Raw genomic sequence first — 20,976 nt, 5'->3', positions numbered from 1 at the left:
GCCAAACCGACGTAAAATATATTCCTTAATAAAAATACAACTGCTTATGGTCATTGCTACGGCAAAGCCGTATTCTATCCATTTAGACACGTAGTCCACGGCAACTAGAATATAAATATAACCGTGGGAAACAGGGAAGGGACCCATGAAATCAATATCCCAAACGTCAAAAATTTCTACTATCAAGATTGGATTTAATGGCATCATATTACGCTTCGTGATTTGCCCAAGTTGTTGGCAACGAATACACGTCTTGCAATGCACTTGGGCATCCTTAAAAAGGGTAGGCCAATAAAATCCACATTGAAGAACTTTAGGGGCTATTTTCATTCCACTAAAATGGCCACCACACTCTTTGTCAAGGTTTGGACCATTGGAAAGCTCTTTCCGAGCCGGTCGTTTTGACATAAGGTACGCCCAATTCCAAGGCTTGCGTCCAAAGATACGGTCTTCGGAAGTTCTACTGACTTTTGTGTGTTGTTTCTACCCTCGTTGACTCTGACTTTTCAGCTTCTGACCGGGTTTTACAAAGGCTTTTTCTCCTTGAATCTTGCCCTTTAATCACAGAACTTCTTAGCAACCAACCCTTGCTCTTTTATATCGCCAAAGTGGCACATTTCTGCACATAATTGACTTCAATACCTGAAATACATAAAAGCACGTAATTAGTATTAACTCTTATTTATTACTCGCATAATTGGTCTAAAAGTATTATTGTTAAGGAGTTAAAACTACAGTTTTGGGCTCTTATCACCAGCGCAAGGGTAAAGTCCTCCTCGCGGAAAGTGATACAAGAGCCCAAACAAAACAACCACTATTCAGGCAACAATAGCAACAACACCAATAATTACAACAAGGGCTCCAGCTCCAACAAGCTCTCTTACACAAAAAGAGAATTCTCCAACTTCTCCAGGACGCCAAGCCAAATCCTAAAAAAGATATATATCAGCACCATACTTCAAGCCCAACATCAACAAGGTGATCGCCATTCCAGAACGTCCATACTGCCACTTCCACAAGCTCCACCACCATGACACCAATGATTGTTGGAGCCTCAAGCACTACCTCCAAGACTTAGTGGAGGAAGGCAAATTGAAAGAGTTCCTGCCAAAAAGCGACCTAAGGCATAAGCTGGATGACAAACGCCACAAAAGTAGGAGCCGCAACAATGAACGACCTGCCAACAACAGAAGCAAGAGCAAAGCAACTCGATGATCTCCAGGTCGGTCGAGGCACAACAGGAGACAGCACTCCTCCGACCACGATGAGGATAAAGTAATTAACATGATTACAGACACTTCAAACGACGAAACCTCAGGTCGAGGAGAGGTGCAGAAGAGTGGGAGCGCTTCAAGAAATTTACCACCTCTCACACAAAGCTGAGGTGATCAATCCCACCAACCCTCAAACAACAACAACAATTTCATTCACTGAAGAGGATTTAGACAAGGTTTGCCTACCCCATAATGATGCCTTGGTAGTGCATGTCAAAATCAACAGGTGGATAGTCAAAAGAGTCCTCATCAATCCAGGCAGCTCGTGCGACATACTTTTCTATCAAACTTACAAGGACATACACCTGCCAGACTTGGTGATGATATAATCAAATGCACCGCTCTATGGGTTCAACGAAGATCGCACAAATTCCATTGGAGATGTCATCCTGCCAGTCTCCATTGGAGAAAAAGAAGACATGGTTAAAACTTTAACACGCTTCAGTGTGATCGATGTCAACTCATCCTACACTGCCATTCTAGGACACCGATGGATTCACAAGATCCAAGCAATTCCATCAACCCTACCCCAGGTCCTGCGATTCCCTGGACCCTGAGGCATCATGGAGCTCAGAAGCAACCAACTAGAAGCTCACCAATGCAATCACGTCAACACAATGACCTTACCCTAGCCTCAGGTCGTCGAACACAAAGACGTCCCAAAGAAGCAAGATCCTCAAGCATCCAGCCCTCCAACAACTGCAGCAGACAAGCTCAAAAGGAAACAAGCTCAAATATAACCAGGAGAAAAAGTTAATCTAGGCACAGATGATGACCCAAAATTTGTTTATGTAGGGGCTGATTTAGACCCCAAGCTCAAGGAGGAACTTATCAAATTTCTATCTCTCAATAAATATGTTTTTGCTTGGTCGTATATCGATATGCTAGGAATCGATCCTCAGGTCGCTTGCCACAAGTTAAATGTAGACCCAAAAGTCAAGCCTATCAAACAACGACCTAGGAAACTAGCACTCAAATTTTAAAAAGCTATCAATGAAGAGATAGAAAAGCTCAAGAATGTTGGATTCATCAGAGAAGTCGAGTACCCGACCTAGCTAGCCAACATTGTAGCCGTTCCAAAGAAGAACGGTCAGGTATGACTTTGCATAGACTTCACCAACGTCAACAAGCACTACCCAAAGGACAGCTTCCCCCTACCAAGGATCGTCATACTGGTAGATCAAACGTGCGACCATGAGCTTTTATCATTTATGGACGCATACCGTGGATACAACCAAATACCACTTATAGAAGAAGACCAGAAAAAGACATCCTTCGTAACCGAGCAAGGAACGTTCTGTTACAACGTCCTACCATTCGGCTTGAAGAATGCCGGTGCGACCTACCAAAGACTAGTCACCAAAATGTTCAAAGACTTGCTAGGAGACACTATGGAGGTCTACATAGGCGACATGGTTGTCAAAAGCGAAAAGGCGGGTGATCACATCTCCCACCTGCAAGAAGCCTTTGAACGACTTCGCCAAAACAATATGAAGCTCAACCCAGCAAAATGCATATTCGGAGTAGCCTCGGAAAAATTCTTAGGTTATCTCATTTCACAAAGGCACATTGAAGCAAATCCATAACAAATAGGAGCTCTCCTTGAAATGCCAGCACCAACTACAAAGCAACAAATTCACAAGTTATCAGGCATGGTTTCAGCACTCAACAAATTCATCTCACGAGCATCTGACAAATGCAGACCATTCCTGCAAATACTAAAAAAAGGCGCAACATTCACATGGACAGACGAGTGCCATAAAGCTTTCACCGACCTGAAAGCTTACTTATCAACGCCGCCCGTTCTGTCCAAACCAGAAGAAAGAGAAACATTGGGGCTTTACCTTGCAACAACCGACTTTGCAATCAGCTCAGTTTTTTTTCGCGAACACGAATGAGTCGAAAAGCCTGTCTACTTCACCAGCAAGACATTGGCAGATTCAGAAAAGCACTATTCTCCAAGGGAGAAAACGATGCTTTCTTGACTCTACTCAGCTCGGAAGTTTCGACCTTACTTCTAATCTCATAGCACTAAGGTAATCACCGATGTACCCATCAAGCAAGTATTGAGTTCCAGCAACAAAACCGCTAGAATGGCCAAGTAGGCTGAAGAGCTCGGAGAGCACCACATAGAGTTCATTCCCAAAACGTCTAGCAAAGGACAGGTCGTTGTCGATTTCCTTGTGAACTTCCCTGTCGAGGACACCAACTGGGAACCCGAGTCCATCACTTCACTCCATCAACCAGCCACCCCAGACACATGGCACCTCTACATAAATGGAGCGTGCAACAACAGCGAAAGTAGACTGGGGGCTGTGTTAACATCACCAGAAGGCACCCAACTACAAAAATCAATCAAGATCTATTTCGCAACATCCAACAATGAAGCGGAATACGAAGTATTGATCACAGGCCTCCGCATGGTACAATAGCTACAAGCCCAAAGCTTACAGCGACTCCCAGCTAATCGTCAAACAGATCACCAAAGAATATGTCACGAATGGAGCAAACCTGGCAAAGTACGCTCAGGTCATCAATGACCTCATCAGATCGTTCAAAACATTCTCTTTGGAGCACATTCCCAGGGAAGATAACAGACATGCAGACAGTCTAGCTTTCTTAGCCTCAAAGACACAAGAGGTGCACAGTCTACATTGACATCCTGAAAAGACCCGCATACCAGAAAGAAAGTGTCAGCAGCCTCACCGACTTGCAGCCCTCATCCGAAGAAGAAATCACTCAATCCTGGATAGGCCCATTCCTGAAATACATTTTATAGGGCGAGCTGCCGGCTGAGGCAAAGAATGCTCGTGCAATACAATTTTGAGCCCCAAGATACACAGTAATCAACAGACGATTATTCCGCAAATCCGCAGAAGGCCCCCACCTAAGGTGCATAACTCCACGCGATGGCCAACTCATTTTCGACAAAATTCACAAAAGTGAATGCGGCAACCATGCAGGAGCAAGATCTCTGGCACATAAAGTAATAGCCCAAGGGTATTATTGGCAAGACATGTATATAGAAGCAAAATGGTACATTCTTAAATGCTTCCAATGTCAAACAATTGGCCACAACCACCTAAGTCCAGCAAGGAAATTGATCAATATTGCAAGCCTATGGCCTTTCCACATGTGGGGGCTAGACATCATGGGGCCATTCATCCCACAAAAGAAAATAGGGATCAAATACGTCCTAACAGCCACAGATTACTTCACCAAGTGGGTAGAAGGAATCCCACTAGTCCAAGTCAAGGAAGTCAACGTCATCAACTTCATATGGACCAATATCATCACAAGATTTGGTCTACCCCACACCCTTGTCATGGACAACGGAACCCAATTTGCTGGCACACAAGTCAAGGCTTTTCTATAAAAATGGCACATCACTTAAGCATTTTCTACACCTAAATATGCACAAAGCAATGGCCAAGCAGAGGCCACAAACAAAGCCATCAAAAAAAATCTCCAAAAAAAGTTGGAGAGCAAGAAAAGCCAATGGCCAAAGCAGCTCGAGAGCATTCTATGGCATACATAACAACAGCCAGAGCCAGTACCAATGAGTCTCCTTTCATATTTTGCTTCGGCACAAAAGCAGTAATACCATCAGAGCTCACAATCACAACCACACGCTCAGACATCGTCGAATCAGGAGAGAATGACAACATCTTAGCCAAAGAAGTCGATCTCCTAGAAGAGCGAAGAGAAACAGTTGTAATATCCCTAGCTCGGTACCACCAGATGATCCAACGATCATACAACAAGAAGGTCGTCCTAAGATCCTTCCAAGCTGGCGACCTAGTCCTTAAAAAGACTTTAGCACCAACCAAACTCGACCCAACTTGGGAGGGACCATACATAGTTGACAGAATCATTGGAAACGGAGCATACTAGATCAAAACTCAGCTCGATGACATACTTCCCCGACCTTGGAATACAACTCTCCTCAAGCGATTTTATCAATAAATTTTTCTCCAGATATGTAGGTCGTCAATATGAATAAAAGTTCACTTCGAGTACAGATGTCATTTTTGCATTACACGAGTACAATGCATCTTGCATTGCGTATCCCGACCTAGGACATCACAATGTCAAGTCATACATCAAAGAAGAAGCCAAGAATACAACAACCACGCAGTGGTCAATTATCAATCAATTCAAACCAAGGTCCCCCAAAAGGACCCTAAATCAACTTAATGTCAATGTCAGGGTTAAGTATGATTCAACTATAATTGTCACTCAAAGGCCAATTATCAGACAAATACAATCCAAGGGACCCCCAAAAGGACCCCAAATCAACTTACGACCTCGAAATGGTTTAAGTTAGACTCAACTATAATGGCCACTCAAAGGCTAATTATAGCAGATTCCCCCAAAAGGAATGACTTATACACACCTAAACATGCATGGCAAACCGTAGGTGTCAACTATGTAAATCTACCAAGTCGTACACAAAAGTTCTACGACCTGTTACAATCAAGCGACCTACCCAAGTCCAGCAGTTCATCAATGCTACCGCAATACAACACAGGTCGTCAAACAACAAGCAATGACAAAAAAAGCAATCACATGCATGCAAACCTCAAGCACAATCTCAACAAGTAATTTAAATATTTCTACTTGAATAACAAATTCGGTTATATACTGGAAACCCCCAGGTCATCCCAGGAAAACGACCCCAGCATCCCCATCATCAAAAATAGTGTTTATCAGTAGCAAAAGCACAAATATTTCAATATTGTTTAAAGAAACAGCCAACCAAAATCAAACAAGAGAAGCTCAAGACAACACAACAGGAGAAACTTGATCAACATTCAAAGGATCTAGCTCGTCGCCCTGTCAGCACGAGAGCGGCCAGCCGGATCATCACCAACAATCAACAAATCTTCGACAACATTACCAGAAAAGGCAGCTGCAGCAGCACCTAGATCGGATGGCAGGTCAGATCGTCTACTAGCAGCTGGAGTAGCACCTAGATCGGATGGCAGATTAGATCGTCTACTGTTGCAGCCCCACGTTCAACTGACATCTTGAGGAGCTCATACTTACGATCTAACTCCATAAAATCATCTACCAGAACGTAAGTATCACCACAACGTGTCACCAATGACGTACAAGAACAAGAGGTGCTTCGTTCGTAGTGGGAGGGTTGTTAGACAACCAGATAGGTGATTGGTTTGGGAATGTCTTTAGACATAGCCACTGATAACCAAGATTTTGATCCCTTGACCTACAATGAAGCACTCCAAGATAGAGATGTAATATCTTGGCAAAAGGCAATGAATTCTGAGATGGAACCTATGGATTCTGATCAGATCTGGGAGCTTGTAGAGCCACCCAATGGTATAAAACCCATTAGATGCAAGTGGGTCTATAAAATGGATGTCAAGATAGATTTCCTTAATGGAAGTCTTGAGGAAACCATCTATATGGAGCAACCAGAAGGATTCATTGAAAAAGGTCAAGAGCATCTTGTTTTGTACAAGAAATTTGATGGAAACATAGTGGTAATTCTTGTGCTTTATGTAGATGACATCTTACTCATTGGAAACAATGTGAAAGTATTGACAGACATTAGGGTATGGTTATCCAAACTATTTGATATGAAGGACTTGGGAGAAGCGGGTCACGTCCTTGGGATCAAAATTATAAGAGATCACAAGAAAAGGATGTAGTGCTTATCTCAGGCTACCTATATTGATACTGTGTTGACTAGTTCTAACATGCAAAACTCCAAGAAAGGTTTCTTGCCTTTCATGCATGGAGTTCCTCTATCAAAGGATATGTGTCCCAAGACACCAAAAAGAGATAGAGGACATGAAAGCGGTTCCTTATGCTTTGGTTGTAGGAAGCTTAATGTACCCCATGCTATGCACGAGGCTAGACATCTGCTTTACCGTTGGCATGGTTAGCAGATATCAGAAGAACTCAGGACAAAGGCACTGGACTGCGGTAAAACATATACTGAAGTATCTGAAAAGGACTAAGGATTATATGTTAGTATACTCTACACTATCATGAACTCCTAAAAATATTTCCACGAATGAAGAATGGTAAATGTCCACACTATCGTGGCTTACTACTTCTTGGTGTGGAGGGTGCCGGGCGGTCGATAGGGATAAGAGTAAGTCTACCTCGGGTTGTGTGTTCACCTTGTGAGGTGGAGCCATAGTATGGAGGAGTGTCAAGCGAAATGCTTGTCCGACTCCACCATGGAAGCTTAATATGTGGCGCCAATCGAGGTAGCCAAAGAATCAGGAGTTTGGGTCCTAACTTCTTATAAGCAAGTAAACACATTGGTATGCCAAGTACCACCTAGAAAAGAGGAGATGTTTATGTTACCAAGATAGCATCGAAGATAACCTAGTGACCCCTTGACAAAGATGTTGAGGGATGGGAATCGATGCTTGGCAAAGATAGCTTTAAGTATAAGTGGGAGATTTGTTAGTAGTATACTAAAAAGCAATGCTTTGAGTATAAGTGGGAGATTGATAGGGTTATATACTAAAAGCATTATTTTTGTATTAACTCTAATTCTTTATTTTTTGAATGAGAATCATATGGGCAAATGTTATGCATATTATATATGTTATTAGTTATATGCATGTGTCTAATACTTTATGTTGTAGATGATATGGTGTGAACACACAAAAGATCATATCATCAGTACCTTATAAAGTATAAGTAATTGTTCACAACCTAGATGGATTTGGACAGACCATTGGTACGATTGTAGTATAATCTGGTATTAATATATCTTGACTATAGGTTTACACTAGTACACTTTGTGTGTATTGAACAGGACCAAGTGAGGTTGTTTCTCCTTATACTGACTATATAAGGGAACAAACGCCTCTGTTATTATGGATGTTTGTCCTCCTAATCCGGATATAATAACGGGCACTTACATGCATTGTACATTGCTTTAAATCATCAATGAGTGAGATTCATTTGTGAATCAACAAACTCGATGGATTGGGTAATAACATTGTATGTAAGGTGTGCTGTTGATTATAGAAGGAATCCGTGTCCCGCAAGAAGTCGGGTTGATGATGTCCCCTTAAGGAGCTCAAAAAGATTGTCATGTAAACCCTGCAAGTGGATTTATTCCGACATGACAATGAGGTTGAGTGGTACTACTCAAGGACATAAGAAGTTGATTAATGTAGTTGTCAGTAACTTGACTTAATCAATGGACATTCGATATCTTAAACACGGGGAGATCAACGAGCATAAACGCTGACACGTAATTTGGGATTAGGGCGGTAGTGCAACAATGGCCTTTAGTGGAATAAGTCATTTGTTGAAGGACTTGGGCCGTGTGTTCGGGGCGAATATGGGAAGCCCAAGCCCGTCAGGAGGCCCAACCCTAATTTTTCCTCATGGTCCCTGTTGTAGCCTATAAATAGAATACTCTTTCTCTCTGGCCAAAAATTAACCTATTTACTATTCACTGGATTAGAAAAAGAGGCAAGGAAAGATAGATCCAAAATTGGATCTAGCTTTGTGAGAAAGAAGGGGATTGGTAGATCGTTGCCCACACAACGTTCAACCTGTTCTAAAGGAATACAACAGAAGATCAAGGGGTTGATTTTGGATTTGATAAAGCTTTGATTCTCAGATATTACATTATAGCCGATTCTAAAAGGTATGTTCTCTAATCCAAAATCATGAGAACCCATTAATTTCGCTGCGCGTGGGTTCTCGCGGTTTGTAGAAATTTTGCATTCTGAATAACGGTTCCTACAGAATATACTCACATAGCACAGCGACCGATCCATCTCCTTCAGGTTCACCCCATGACTCTTACCATCCAGCTTACGCCTATCTCCATCAAGAACAATGCTCTCCACCAACCCTCTAGCAACCAATGTAGACTTGAAGCTGCAGTCCCCATTCTTCACAAACTTCCTCAGCCCACTAACAGGGTCCTCATACATGATGAACCTGTCCAGAACGTCATCTCCACTCTTGTCGCTAGGGGCCACATTACCTGACCCCTTGCACTGCTGAGCAGCATGCTCACCATCACCTACATTCTTCTTACCATGGGCCTCAGCTACCCCAGCATCAACAACCAAATCAATCGGGTGCATCTTCTTGAAAGGTACCCGACCTGAAGAAGTACGACCTTCCACAGTACTAGGTCGTTCCTCCGACTCAGTTCGGAACCTCTTAGCCCCCTCCGTCTCAACCACTTCGAAGCTCCTCTTCAAATTAGGCCTCCGGAATGAAGTGGGAGCATCAACATCCCCACCAGCATGATCAACAGCAAGACCACCAGCACTTCCAGCACCCGAGTCAGAACGGGTGGATGCAGAACGATCTATATCACTAGAGGAGAAGCGGTTGGATGCAAAGCGTCCTCCATCCCCCAGCTCAGAACGTTGGGATGCCAAACGATCCACATCACCCACCTCAGAGCCCCTTTATCGCGATCGGCTGCTCGGTAGCCACACCAATTGGACCTAGTCAGCCTCTGCGGCTATCACCCACCACTTCCAACCTTTCTCATTCCAGAAACAAGTGCTTTCTTTTGGCTCTCCCTCTCCATGGCAGAATCCGAGCTAGAATCAGGAAGAACAACGACAACCTTGCGAGCCCTCTCCTTTTGCTCCAACTTCTTACGGTTAATTTTCTCTCCCCCACGCCTCTTAAAATAATGAGCAACCTCCCCAAAGAAAGCTCGTTTCTCCTCCCAAAATTAGCAAGCAAACCTTTCTATAGCACCGGTCTTGGTATGACCACGAATAGAAACCTCTATAAAAACAAAATAAAATAAATCAGAAAGTCCAAATTATAATATACCATACACACATTATGACCTAAAACCAACGACCTACCAGCAAACTGTACAACACGATTTGCCAACTCCAAACTAGGAGGGCAATATCTACCCAAAACTAAAAACGGCCTACGACTCCACTCCTCCTTACTCACCCCCACGATAACAAGAGATTTCCCCTACCGACCTAAAAACTGAAATTCATAGCACCCAGCCTCCTCACAACAAAGTGCTCCAACACATCTGTTAAACAGATGTTATAACCCCTATCATTTAACAGATCCAGCACATGGAAGATCCTCCAACTGTTCCCTACGAACTGGCAAGGGGATTTTCCCAAATAATTCAGCACCTCTACAGTAAGACGGGATAGAGGCAACCTCATCCCAGCCTTGAACTGTCCATAGTAAACAACCACTCCTCCACCCCAAGGAACGTAGTCATTATGAAACAAATTCCTCTTCCCCCTCAGGTCGTACATGGCCAGGCCGACCTTCACCCAGCCAAACTCCTCCCTTAGAGAAGCATAACAATCTTCCGACCTAGGCCTCCTCTCATCCTCAGCCCTCATCTCTAATAGTGGAGATGACGAAGCCTCATCACCATTACGAGACCTAACTTCAACATCTTCCTCTTCATCATTTACTGTTCTCTCTCTCTCCATTCATCAACTTCAACTTCACCACTCAAGCTATCACTGGTAGCTGACATTACGAATTCTAGAATAAACAAAGATCAAAGTTTGCAAGATCAAAAGACGCACCTGATACTGAAGATGAGAAAAGATTTTTTCTTTTTTTTTTTTTTTTTTTTTTTTTTTTTTTTTTCTTTTCCTTCTTTTCCTAGTTGGAGAAATGAGAGAGAGAAGCCCTTAACAAGTCAAAACCCTTCAGCTGCCAAAATCTTGAGAGACTACAAAAACGTTTTGTGTTCCTAAATATATAAATCATTACTCGCCTACAAATCGCTGTAATTTCGGGCCCACAAATCCAGCCCAACAGTTCTCGCACATTTTCCAAAACCTAAATTCAAAACAAACAGCTGTCCAAACTTTACTTTACTTTTTAAACCATTCTTTTTCCACACAATAGTTGTCCAAAGAACGAATAAAAAAATAAAAGGGGTTGTGTAAGTACCCTCCATTCCACACTACAGTACACATGTCCACATACCAGGTCGTCCTCCTTCAACTCATCCCACACCATCGATCGCACCCTACCTACCCAACACCCGTGTCGCCCACAACATCGATTCATGACCATTTATGGAAACAAACCAACTAGCGCAATTTTAGAGCTCAATTAACGCCACAATCATAAAGTCATTAACTTTGTAACAGCAGAGTAATGGCAAATCATCAAGATAACACACAAGGTAGATCTACACTTTATAACAGTCCAGAGCAAATATGGAAAGTCAGCTCAAACATCTATAAATAGAGAGAGATGAACTACGTAAGACTTGATTCAAGTTTACCCCAATAAACTTAATACGTAGGCAACTCTTATCCAGAGAAGAGTGCAGTCATTCCCTATCATCCAGATCATCATGCCGTTATCCAGTAAACACCAACATCTATACCATATGATCAAACAGTCTGCACTAGGCACTATTAGTGATCTCTAGATTTCTAATCGTTTAGGAATAGTTTTGATTATCATACTCACCTAAATCAGAAAACAAAACTGAAATTAAATTTTTTCGAATTACTTAAGATTATCAGAAATGCTTAAAACTGATGTAGTTAACAGTCTAACTATTTAAGCTAGGAATGAAGATGGTGATTAGGACCTACTACCAGTATAAAGAGAAGCACCTGGACAAGTGAACAACAATCACTTGTCTTAACTCTTAACACGTTTTTAAGAAGGCCACTAGAAGAATATAATATTTCAAACCATGATTACCAATACGGTTTTGTATAGGCAACTTTGTTTGACACTTGGATTTGGATGTCTGCGTTCAGCCGACTTAATGAAACAGACGCAATGGAACATGGGAGTAACAGCCCACGTTCCTACTGCCGATTACCAAGCAATTTCCTATGACTAACTTGTAAATAAGAATTGTCATTAGATAATAACTAGACAATGACACTACTCAGTACTCACTAGAGGCGGTGAACGTGTGATTCACATTTGACTATGTACTCTCCGATTTACGAAAAATGCGAAGGTTCCAATTTTAGACGTGAAAGGTTCCATTTTTTTATTTTTTCCCTGAGAAGGGATTTAAGGACATATACATGAATTTGATACATGAAGGCATTAAGCAACCTCCTTGTTCTTTAGATCTCTTGACGTATAATATGTTATATCGATAAAATTTTAGATTATTCTGAAAATTCTATCTCGAACAGTAAAAGTATAGTTCGGAATTCGACAAATCTAAAATTCGAAATTCATTAAATTTTGATCCCTATTACATTTGGAATTTCAAATAATTTCAAAATTTTAAATATTTCAATCTTTTATTCGGAATTTCATTTTTTTTTTAAAACCGAAATTTCAAACAGAATTCCAAATTTTCATTCTGAATCACGAACTATGAGTAAAAGTGAATTTTCCACGGTTCCACACTTCTGCCAATCTTATATTTGCTAATATTTTACTTGTTTCCACGATAGTTGCACAAAACAAGTTTAAATTTTTCTAAATGTCCCTACGATACTACAAACCTGAGTTTGCTTATCTTTGGTAGAAACTCAATGGCAAAAAATATAGCATAGTACACTGTACACCTCAATCACCATTCACGACCATCCATGATCTGATGATCCATTAATGGGCAAACTAAAATCTGGATATTTCTTTTTTCCAACTTTTATAAGTCGTTCTGTGATTTTTATTTACAGATGATTGTCTCGGACTCTCAGTATTTCGGTGTAAAATGAGTAAAAGATAAATGGCTAAGATAAAAGTCATAAATCGTATTACTTTCTTACTTTAGTTGGACCACTACTATAATCACCACATAATTGAATCTGGAACATAGCAAAGGATAATCAAAGTGGTCAGACCGTCAGAAGCCTCAGAAATGAAATGATGCGGAGTAGACCAATGCTGACAGTCTAATTTTTCAGTTTCAGTTTTCTGCTTAGTCCTCATTAAAGTCAGAAAGAGGCGGTCTTTGGCTTTGTGTAGAATAGTAGACTGACATAATCCACAAACAGCCAAAATACACCTGGGTGATGTATGTTTGGAAATGGAAATCACCAAGTGGGTTCTGTTCTTGTAGGGCATGCTGGCCTGGCAAATTGGCAACTGAGGATGCGGCAACTCTTTTAAGATTTTGAATTATTTCTTTTGCAATCACAAGCGTGCCTCATGACGTATTGTGGTAGTTGATGAGATCATCTCATAATCCATTACTCATGTACTTTATTTCTTTAGCATTTTGCATGAGATTTTCAGTTTTTGGCTTAAAATTTTCAAATGTTACCGGAAAAAAAAAATTCTCAAAACAAATAAGTTTGACATTTAGTTAGTGACCACTATGTAAGACGTTGCCTGTTTGAAATTCATTTTGTAGAACTTATATTTCTAGTCGATTCACGAAAACTTTAAATGTTTTTCCAATTTATCTTCAATCCATATAGAATTTTTCATTTTTGAAACCTACAAGTACATTTTAATTTTTTTTATAAATTTTGTATCTACTGTTGGAATTGAATTATTGAACTAATATACATATGATTGGTGTAACAAAATTAGACATAAGGATAACACCTATCCAGGATAAGGTACGAATAATATGGATTCTGTCTTAATGGATCAGCTTGACATCCAACTAAACTTGATGGATGGTTAGATGCTAACCAAAGAGAAGGTGTAATTACTGTGAGAAATTTACCTATGGATCTAGAACAGAACGATCTGCTCCCAATATACAAGAATGTCAATGGATGCCACTTGAACCCCATGTGATCAAGCTCAAGGCCCAAAATATTGCCGATATATCTCGGTAAATTAGTATATTGATATCGATATTTTCAATATATATCCACCGAATATTGAATTTCTTTTTTTTCAATATATATTGGAATTTTTTATATGAAACTTTATATCGCCGATATAGTCGATATATATCGATTGACTTTTTGACAATTTTTTAATATAAATCCAATATTTCCAATATATTTCTAATATATTTCTGATATTTTTGATATTATATTTCCGATATTTTTGATATTTTAAATAGTTTGGACTGGTCACTAAAAAAATGAATATATTCGATATATCTGATATATATCAGTTTTTGGGTACATCGATATATAAACCGATATCGAAATTTTAGGCCTTGATCAAGCTTAATATTGATGGTGTTAGTTTTGGGAATCCAGGACCGTAGGGTATTGGAGTTACTCAGGAAGCTTAACAGCAAGGTCAAATGGTATAAACTAGTTTGGGAAAAACTGATAGTTCCAAGGCATTCATTTATAGCTTGACAGCTATTTAGTGGAAGCCTATCCGCTCAAGACCGATTGATTAAGAAGAAAAATTTACACCACTCACAATGTTGCTTATGTAGAACTCACAGAGAGATCTCCCACCATCTCTTTTTTTATTGTCCTTATTCTACTGAAGTATGGTCAGAGCTTAAAAGGAATATGGGATCAGATACAACGATCCTCTCTTCAAAGCATGAATGGTATAGTATCTTGAGAAGAACTAGAGTGAACTCTTGTGATTCTGAAATCATAGGGGCTATGGTATATGTAGCAGTTTATGCGCTTTGGAATGAAAAAAAAACAGGAGATTCAAGAAGATAGAGCACACGCCAAGCCAAGTGGTAAATGATATCTAAAGGAAAAATGCAGGTGTACTTGCAAAAAGAGTTGAAGGAGATCTCAGACAATGTAGTCTGATCGGCCTAATTCGTGACCATCAAGATGACATGTCTTCGGACCGGCATGCGAAGGTAGAAGAAAGAGGGGAGCACGTGATCCAAATCTACTTGAATCATGTAAGGGCACTTTAATTTGAGGGCATAGGGACCAGGTGTGGTTTCAATGACCCAAAGGGAGGCGAATAGTGAAGGGCATACGGAGCACGATAACAAAGCCGATATATCAAGAGATAGTTTGACAATTAGTGGTCGGGAACTAGAAAGAAGATCGTGGATAAAGGAGCCGGTTAGCGGTTAGAGAGAGGGGTGGTTAGAAGATATATAAAAAGAGGAGAAAGGTGAAGGAAAAAAGAGGGAGGTGAGGAGACAACCCGAGGAGAGGACATCTAAAGATGAGGAGAATCCAAGAGTGGAGAGAGAGAGAACTACTACGACAGCTTTGATCCTCCCCGGCGGGGTAATGAAGGCGACCTCTAAATGGGTTCAGTTGAAAGGTTCAAAAGAGAGGGAGTCTCATCTTTGAGAAGAGACAGAGGAGAGTGGAGGTGTGAAGTTAAAGGGTACGAACTGGGTTCACACAAATGGCGTCGTCTGTGGGGAACCAATGAGTAGAAAGAGGTGGGTGAGAAAAAATGTGGCCGCCAACGCTATTTGAAAAACCAGAGAAAGGTGCTCCTTTCCAGACAAAATCAATCCATTGTCATCTTATCGAGAATAATACTTATATTACTAAACTAGTTTCGCTATTTCGGGCTATGAGGAGGTGGTTTCACCTAAAGGTATCGACTTTGAAGGGAAACAAGATTTGAGATGTGAAGATAATCATATTGGGTTGGGTTCTAAGCAGTTTAGAGGGAATAATAGTGAATTGGATTGCGAAAATGGTATGAAAGAGGAGGTGTGTACTACTGAAGCAAATGTTTCATCAATTTTACTATCCAAAGATTGGGTTTTCTCTTGTCAAATGATAAAAAGAAATGATTTTTGATCGTTAGGAGTGATGGGTATTAGTTTATTTCATTTGTAATTGAGTTTTGAGATCACGCACCATAGGCGCTATTTTTAACCAATACACCCTTCCTAGTTGATCGAAGAATTGGTAAAAGATGCATTTGTAAGATGGGTGATCAACGCAAAATACTGAACTGTGATGGACCAAAAAGTGTCTCAACCTCATGGATCGCGGTATGTGATTGCATCTTGAGTGCTCTTCCTTGCTTTATAGATGGAATTACTTGCGATTGTGGGCGTGGTAGCCAGTCCGCCGGGATGGATGGATTATTGGAAGGGCAACACCTCATTGTATGAAAGATTACCACTTTGGTTTTCGTGCTTCTACCCAAGAAACCGCCTTGTATCCGAGATTGGCGCTAGAAGAAGGGGAGAGAATCAAATGGAATCTTCATCTTAGAAGACCAAGTAATGACCGGAGTTCGTTGAACCGGTTGATATTGCTGTGGAAAGCGTGTCTCTTAACAAAGAAAATGATTTTTGGAGTCGTAAGTGGTCTAAAAAGAGGCGTTTTTCACGGTGAAGTCCTTCTACACGGTGGATCATTCATCACGACGCACCATCTCTCATCTTTTTGCATCAAGCGCCTTTGCAATCGAGTTCTTTGGTGTGTTATCCAAGTCGGTAATGGATTACCTTCCGGTATGTTAATATCTCCATGCAATTAATGATTGTAGCAGCTTTGTGGGCGAAGACAATCGATGCTACTTTTAGTATCAATCATGACTCATTTAGTTGTATGAAGTCCTATTTTTGTTGTGATGAATATTGTGTTATAATGTGGGTGGTAAACTTCTAGTTGTTCTTATCTATAAAGCACAACCGGGGAGATGTCTTTGAGCTTCAACATTCTGCAGTCATCTGTTATGCCTATGCGTGGCCGTAGTTGTTGTGGAACTTGCAGCGGAGAGATGTGTCTCTAATTTCCTTTTTGTTGTTTGGAAGAGAACTTGTCTTTTTTAAAAGAAGATCTGTAACTTTTATCTTCTTGTAAACCTTCAAGAGTTTCATCATTAGCGTATACAAATCTTTGTCCACTTTGAGTGGAATTCCTTGGAAGTCGAGTATTGGAGGGCGAAGCAGGTCGCTTAGTATTCTGTTCAGGCTTATTCTGTTCTATCTTGGATTTTGCTGCCTGTTGTTGATGATGTTTCACTTTGTTTGTATTGTCACCTTCAATTCTTGCAAAGTCCTCGACCTTGCATTACTTTGCTGTATTATGGGTGGTTGTCTATCAGTGCGAGGCCGTTCCGTTCATTACCTTTAGCATTCTTGTAAGCGTGTAGGATGGTTATATATGGAAGTTGCTTTGTACTCACTACTCTGCTGAGACTCCCAGATGGGCCTTCTGAACTCTTCCGGTGCCGCAGAAGATAACTTATCTGCTTACAATTCTGAAAATTCTGTGAAGGAAGCAAGAACAAGCTTATTAGTAAAATAGCACTTCAGGAATCATCGCAGTTCTCGCATTTTACCACTCCTAGCGGTGCTCTTGGGTACTAGTATGCTTATCAGTGATGGTATTTTGGCCCCGTCAATCTCTGTTCTTTCTACAGCTGATATTATATGGAACAAATAGATGTCAACTCGATTGCCGCGATAGTGTTGATGGTGTCTACCCTACTTTTAGAAATAAGCTTTACTACAACAAGAAGTGATTGCTGAGTTATGCATTGTTTCGAGGCAGAGGAACAAGGAGATCCAGAGTTTAAGACTGAGATCGACAGATTGGAGCATCCGAATACGAATGGTAAGACAAATGGTCATATAATTACAGAAGAGAGGCATAGACATACCGCGGCAGGTAACTTCTTGCTATACGGGGAACCTCGGAGTTTTTGTTTAGTTTTTCAATTAAAAGATAGGAAGCTTGTTTAATGAGTATTGGGCTATGAACAAAAATAACGTGGGGGCAAACTGAGCTGCCCCCATCAGGCTTCACAGCTGACCAAAGATAGCGGGGGGGATGAGCCCTTCGTGGACTAGATGTCCGAATCAAACTTAGGGGCAAATTGAGGTGCCCTCTAAGCCGAGAGGGGGGATGAGCCGCCGTGGACCCATGAATGTCGAATCAAACTTAGGGGGCAAATTGAAATGCCTCCTCTAAGCCGCAGAGCGGGGGGATGAGCCCTTCGTGGACCCTTGAGATGTCCGAATCAAGTTTGGGGCAAAATGAGTCATTTATAAGCCGGAGAGCGGGGGATGAGCCCCCTTCGCGGACTAGATGTCCGAATCAAACTTGGGGCAACCCTAACAAGCTTCACAAACCGATCAAAGAAAGGGGGGATGAGCCCTTCCAGCGACTAGATGTCCGAATCAAACTTGGGGGGCAACCCTAACAAGCTTCACACAAATCAAAGAAAGGGGGGATGAGCCCTTCGGGACTAGATGTCCGAATCAAACTTATGCGAAGAGTTCTTTGAAACTTATGAGAGTTTGATTGATGGCGGGGATGAGACATCTCCACGGACATAGTAGTGAGCTATGTGAAGGAGAGTTGATGGTTGGGGATGAGACACATCACGGAGATAGTAGTGAGTTATGTGAAGGAGAGTTGATGGTTGGGTTGAGACACATCGCGGACATGCTAGTGAGTTCAATAAAGGAGAGGCGGGGGCAAAATACTTGGTAACGCGAGAGCAAACCGAGTCACTGTTGATGACACCGCCTAGTTCAAGGCCGTGGAAAAACAAACCGGGGGCAAGCTATCTGAGTATATTCCTTGCTATATGAGTGGAGCAAGTGGGAGGAGCCATCCGTGGACCCTCTTGTCCAAAACAAGCGTTGGTTGGACACACCCTTAAACTAGTAGGGCTTAAAACTTCAAGAGATGGTTTTGAGAAAATATCAATATGAGCCAGAATGATATAAATAGAGACATATTCAAACTATTAGATAATTCGAGATGGCACAGAGCTAGTGCTAGAGGATTACACAAAATTATGAGATCACGTCATGATACTGCGAAGGTTTGGAATTCAAGCACGCGATCTGAGGGGCGTCAAAGGTCTTCGGGTCCACCGCCTTAGGCCGACGGACCCGAGAGGGGCATCTCAGATCGGCCTAATTCGTGACCATCAAGATGACATGTCTTGGGGACGAGAGGCAGAAGGTAGAAGAAAGAGGGAGCACGCGTGATCCAAATCGAATCATGTAAGGGGCACGGAATCTAGAGGGGCATAGGGACCAGTGTGGTTTCAATGACCCAAAGGGAGGCAGAATAGTGAAGGGGCATACGGGAGTACGATAACAAAGCCGCGATATATCAAGAGATAGTTGGACAATTAGTGGTCAGGGAACTAGAAAGAAGATCGTGGGATAAAGGAGCGGTTAGCGGTTAGAGAGAGGGGGTGGTTAGAAGATATATAAAAGAGGAGAAAGGTGAAGGAAAAAGAGGGAGGTGAGGAGACAACTAGAGGAGAGGACATCTAAAGAGGAGGAGAATCCAAGAGTGGAGAGAGATAGAACTACTGACACGGCTTTGATCCTCCCCGGCGGGGTACGAGGCGACCCTAAATGGGTTCAGTTGAAAGGTTCAAAAGAGAGGGAGTCTCATCTTTGAGAAGAGACAGAGGAGAGTGGAGATGTGAAGTTAAAGGGTACGAACTAGGTTCACACAGTAGTAGGAGGACATATTCTAAACAATCTGGGCATCAATTTTCATACAAGACAACAACCAGTAACGCAATGCCACTCGAATGAACAAACCACCACCGCAAGCCTTTATGCTCAATGCTGATGGATCACTTCAACAACAGAGGGCTAGTTATGGAGGCATTATTAGAGACGAGCAAGGCAATGTTGTACTCATGTATGATGGAGGTTCAAAAAAGAGATCTATTATGTATCTAGAACTTCTAGGAATAGAAGAAGGGATGAAGGCCGCAAAACTGGAAGGAGTAGAACACTTAGTTATCAACTCAGACTCTTTAAGAGTAGTGCACATCATAAACGAGGTGGAAGAATCTCCTTGGTACTGTTTGAACTTTTTGAGTGCCATTAGAACATAGTGGCAAACTTTCAGGAGTGTCTCAATCATAATTCGGGATTTTGAAATTATTGAAATTCTGACAAATCCAAAAACCGAAATTCATAATATTTCGACCCATTTTATATTTGGAATTTCAATTAATTTCAAAATTATTCATATTTCAACTCTATCCTGTTTTTTTTTTTTTTTTTTTTTGAAAAACCGAAATATTAAATAGAATTTTGATATTCCGTTCAGAATAATAAACACTATCTCAATACATTCATTATATATTTAGAGAAAGAAACAGGGCTGCTTATTACATGGCAAAAATTTGTAATAGAACTAATGAGGGTGTGGAATATAAAATAGGGCCTTTGGAAGAAAGGTTAAGTGTAATAGTACAACAAGATGATCAATACAAGAGTTTAAATCAATATAGATTTGCATCAGTCTGTCTAACCCTTAAAAATTTCAAAAAATTTTTTTTTGATATATAATTTGGTAAGTGAGAAAAATAAATAAATAAAGTCTCCTGCCCCTAAAAAAAATGTGACTTTACGATCTAAGGGTCAAACAAAGGCAATTTTGAATTCTTGGTAATTTGGTTATGCATTTTGATCTTATCAATTATCACTTTATCAGATGGCTTTCAAACTTCAAAATTACTAAAACTCATTACATACTTCAAAATCCACATATATAAGTAATAAGTTGACCGGTTTTATGTAGCGTATGCCATAAGTCGACAAGGACTCGTACATTTTAGTCCAAGTAAGTCCGCACCCACATGCAGATTAGAGCTATATATTTTTTAACACTGCAAAAAGAAAATAGATTAGGACATTTTAATTAGTTTACTTACACCTTTGATTGATTTTGAAAATAATTAGCGAAAAAAAAAAGATTGATTTTGAAAATTTGAAAAAGAAAATTGGTAGAGCCTGCAAAAAGATCATATATATACTTAGTAACAGGTCAAACAAATTTAATTAGACAGATTATAATTATCAATTTCAATATTAATTTCTGCCAATAAAGTAAAACCCAAAAAATTTCCTTTCATTTATCTTCATAAGAAAATATGC

This window comes from Coptis chinensis, chromosome 3 (genome assembly GCF_015680905.1).
Source record: "Coptis chinensis isolate HL-2020 chromosome 3, ASM1568090v1, whole genome shotgun sequence".
Lineage (NCBI taxonomy): Eukaryota > Viridiplantae > Streptophyta > Magnoliopsida > Ranunculales > Ranunculaceae > Coptis > Coptis chinensis.
The sequence above is the reverse complement of the archived record's forward strand: the minus strand, read 5'-3'. Positions refer to the sequence as shown.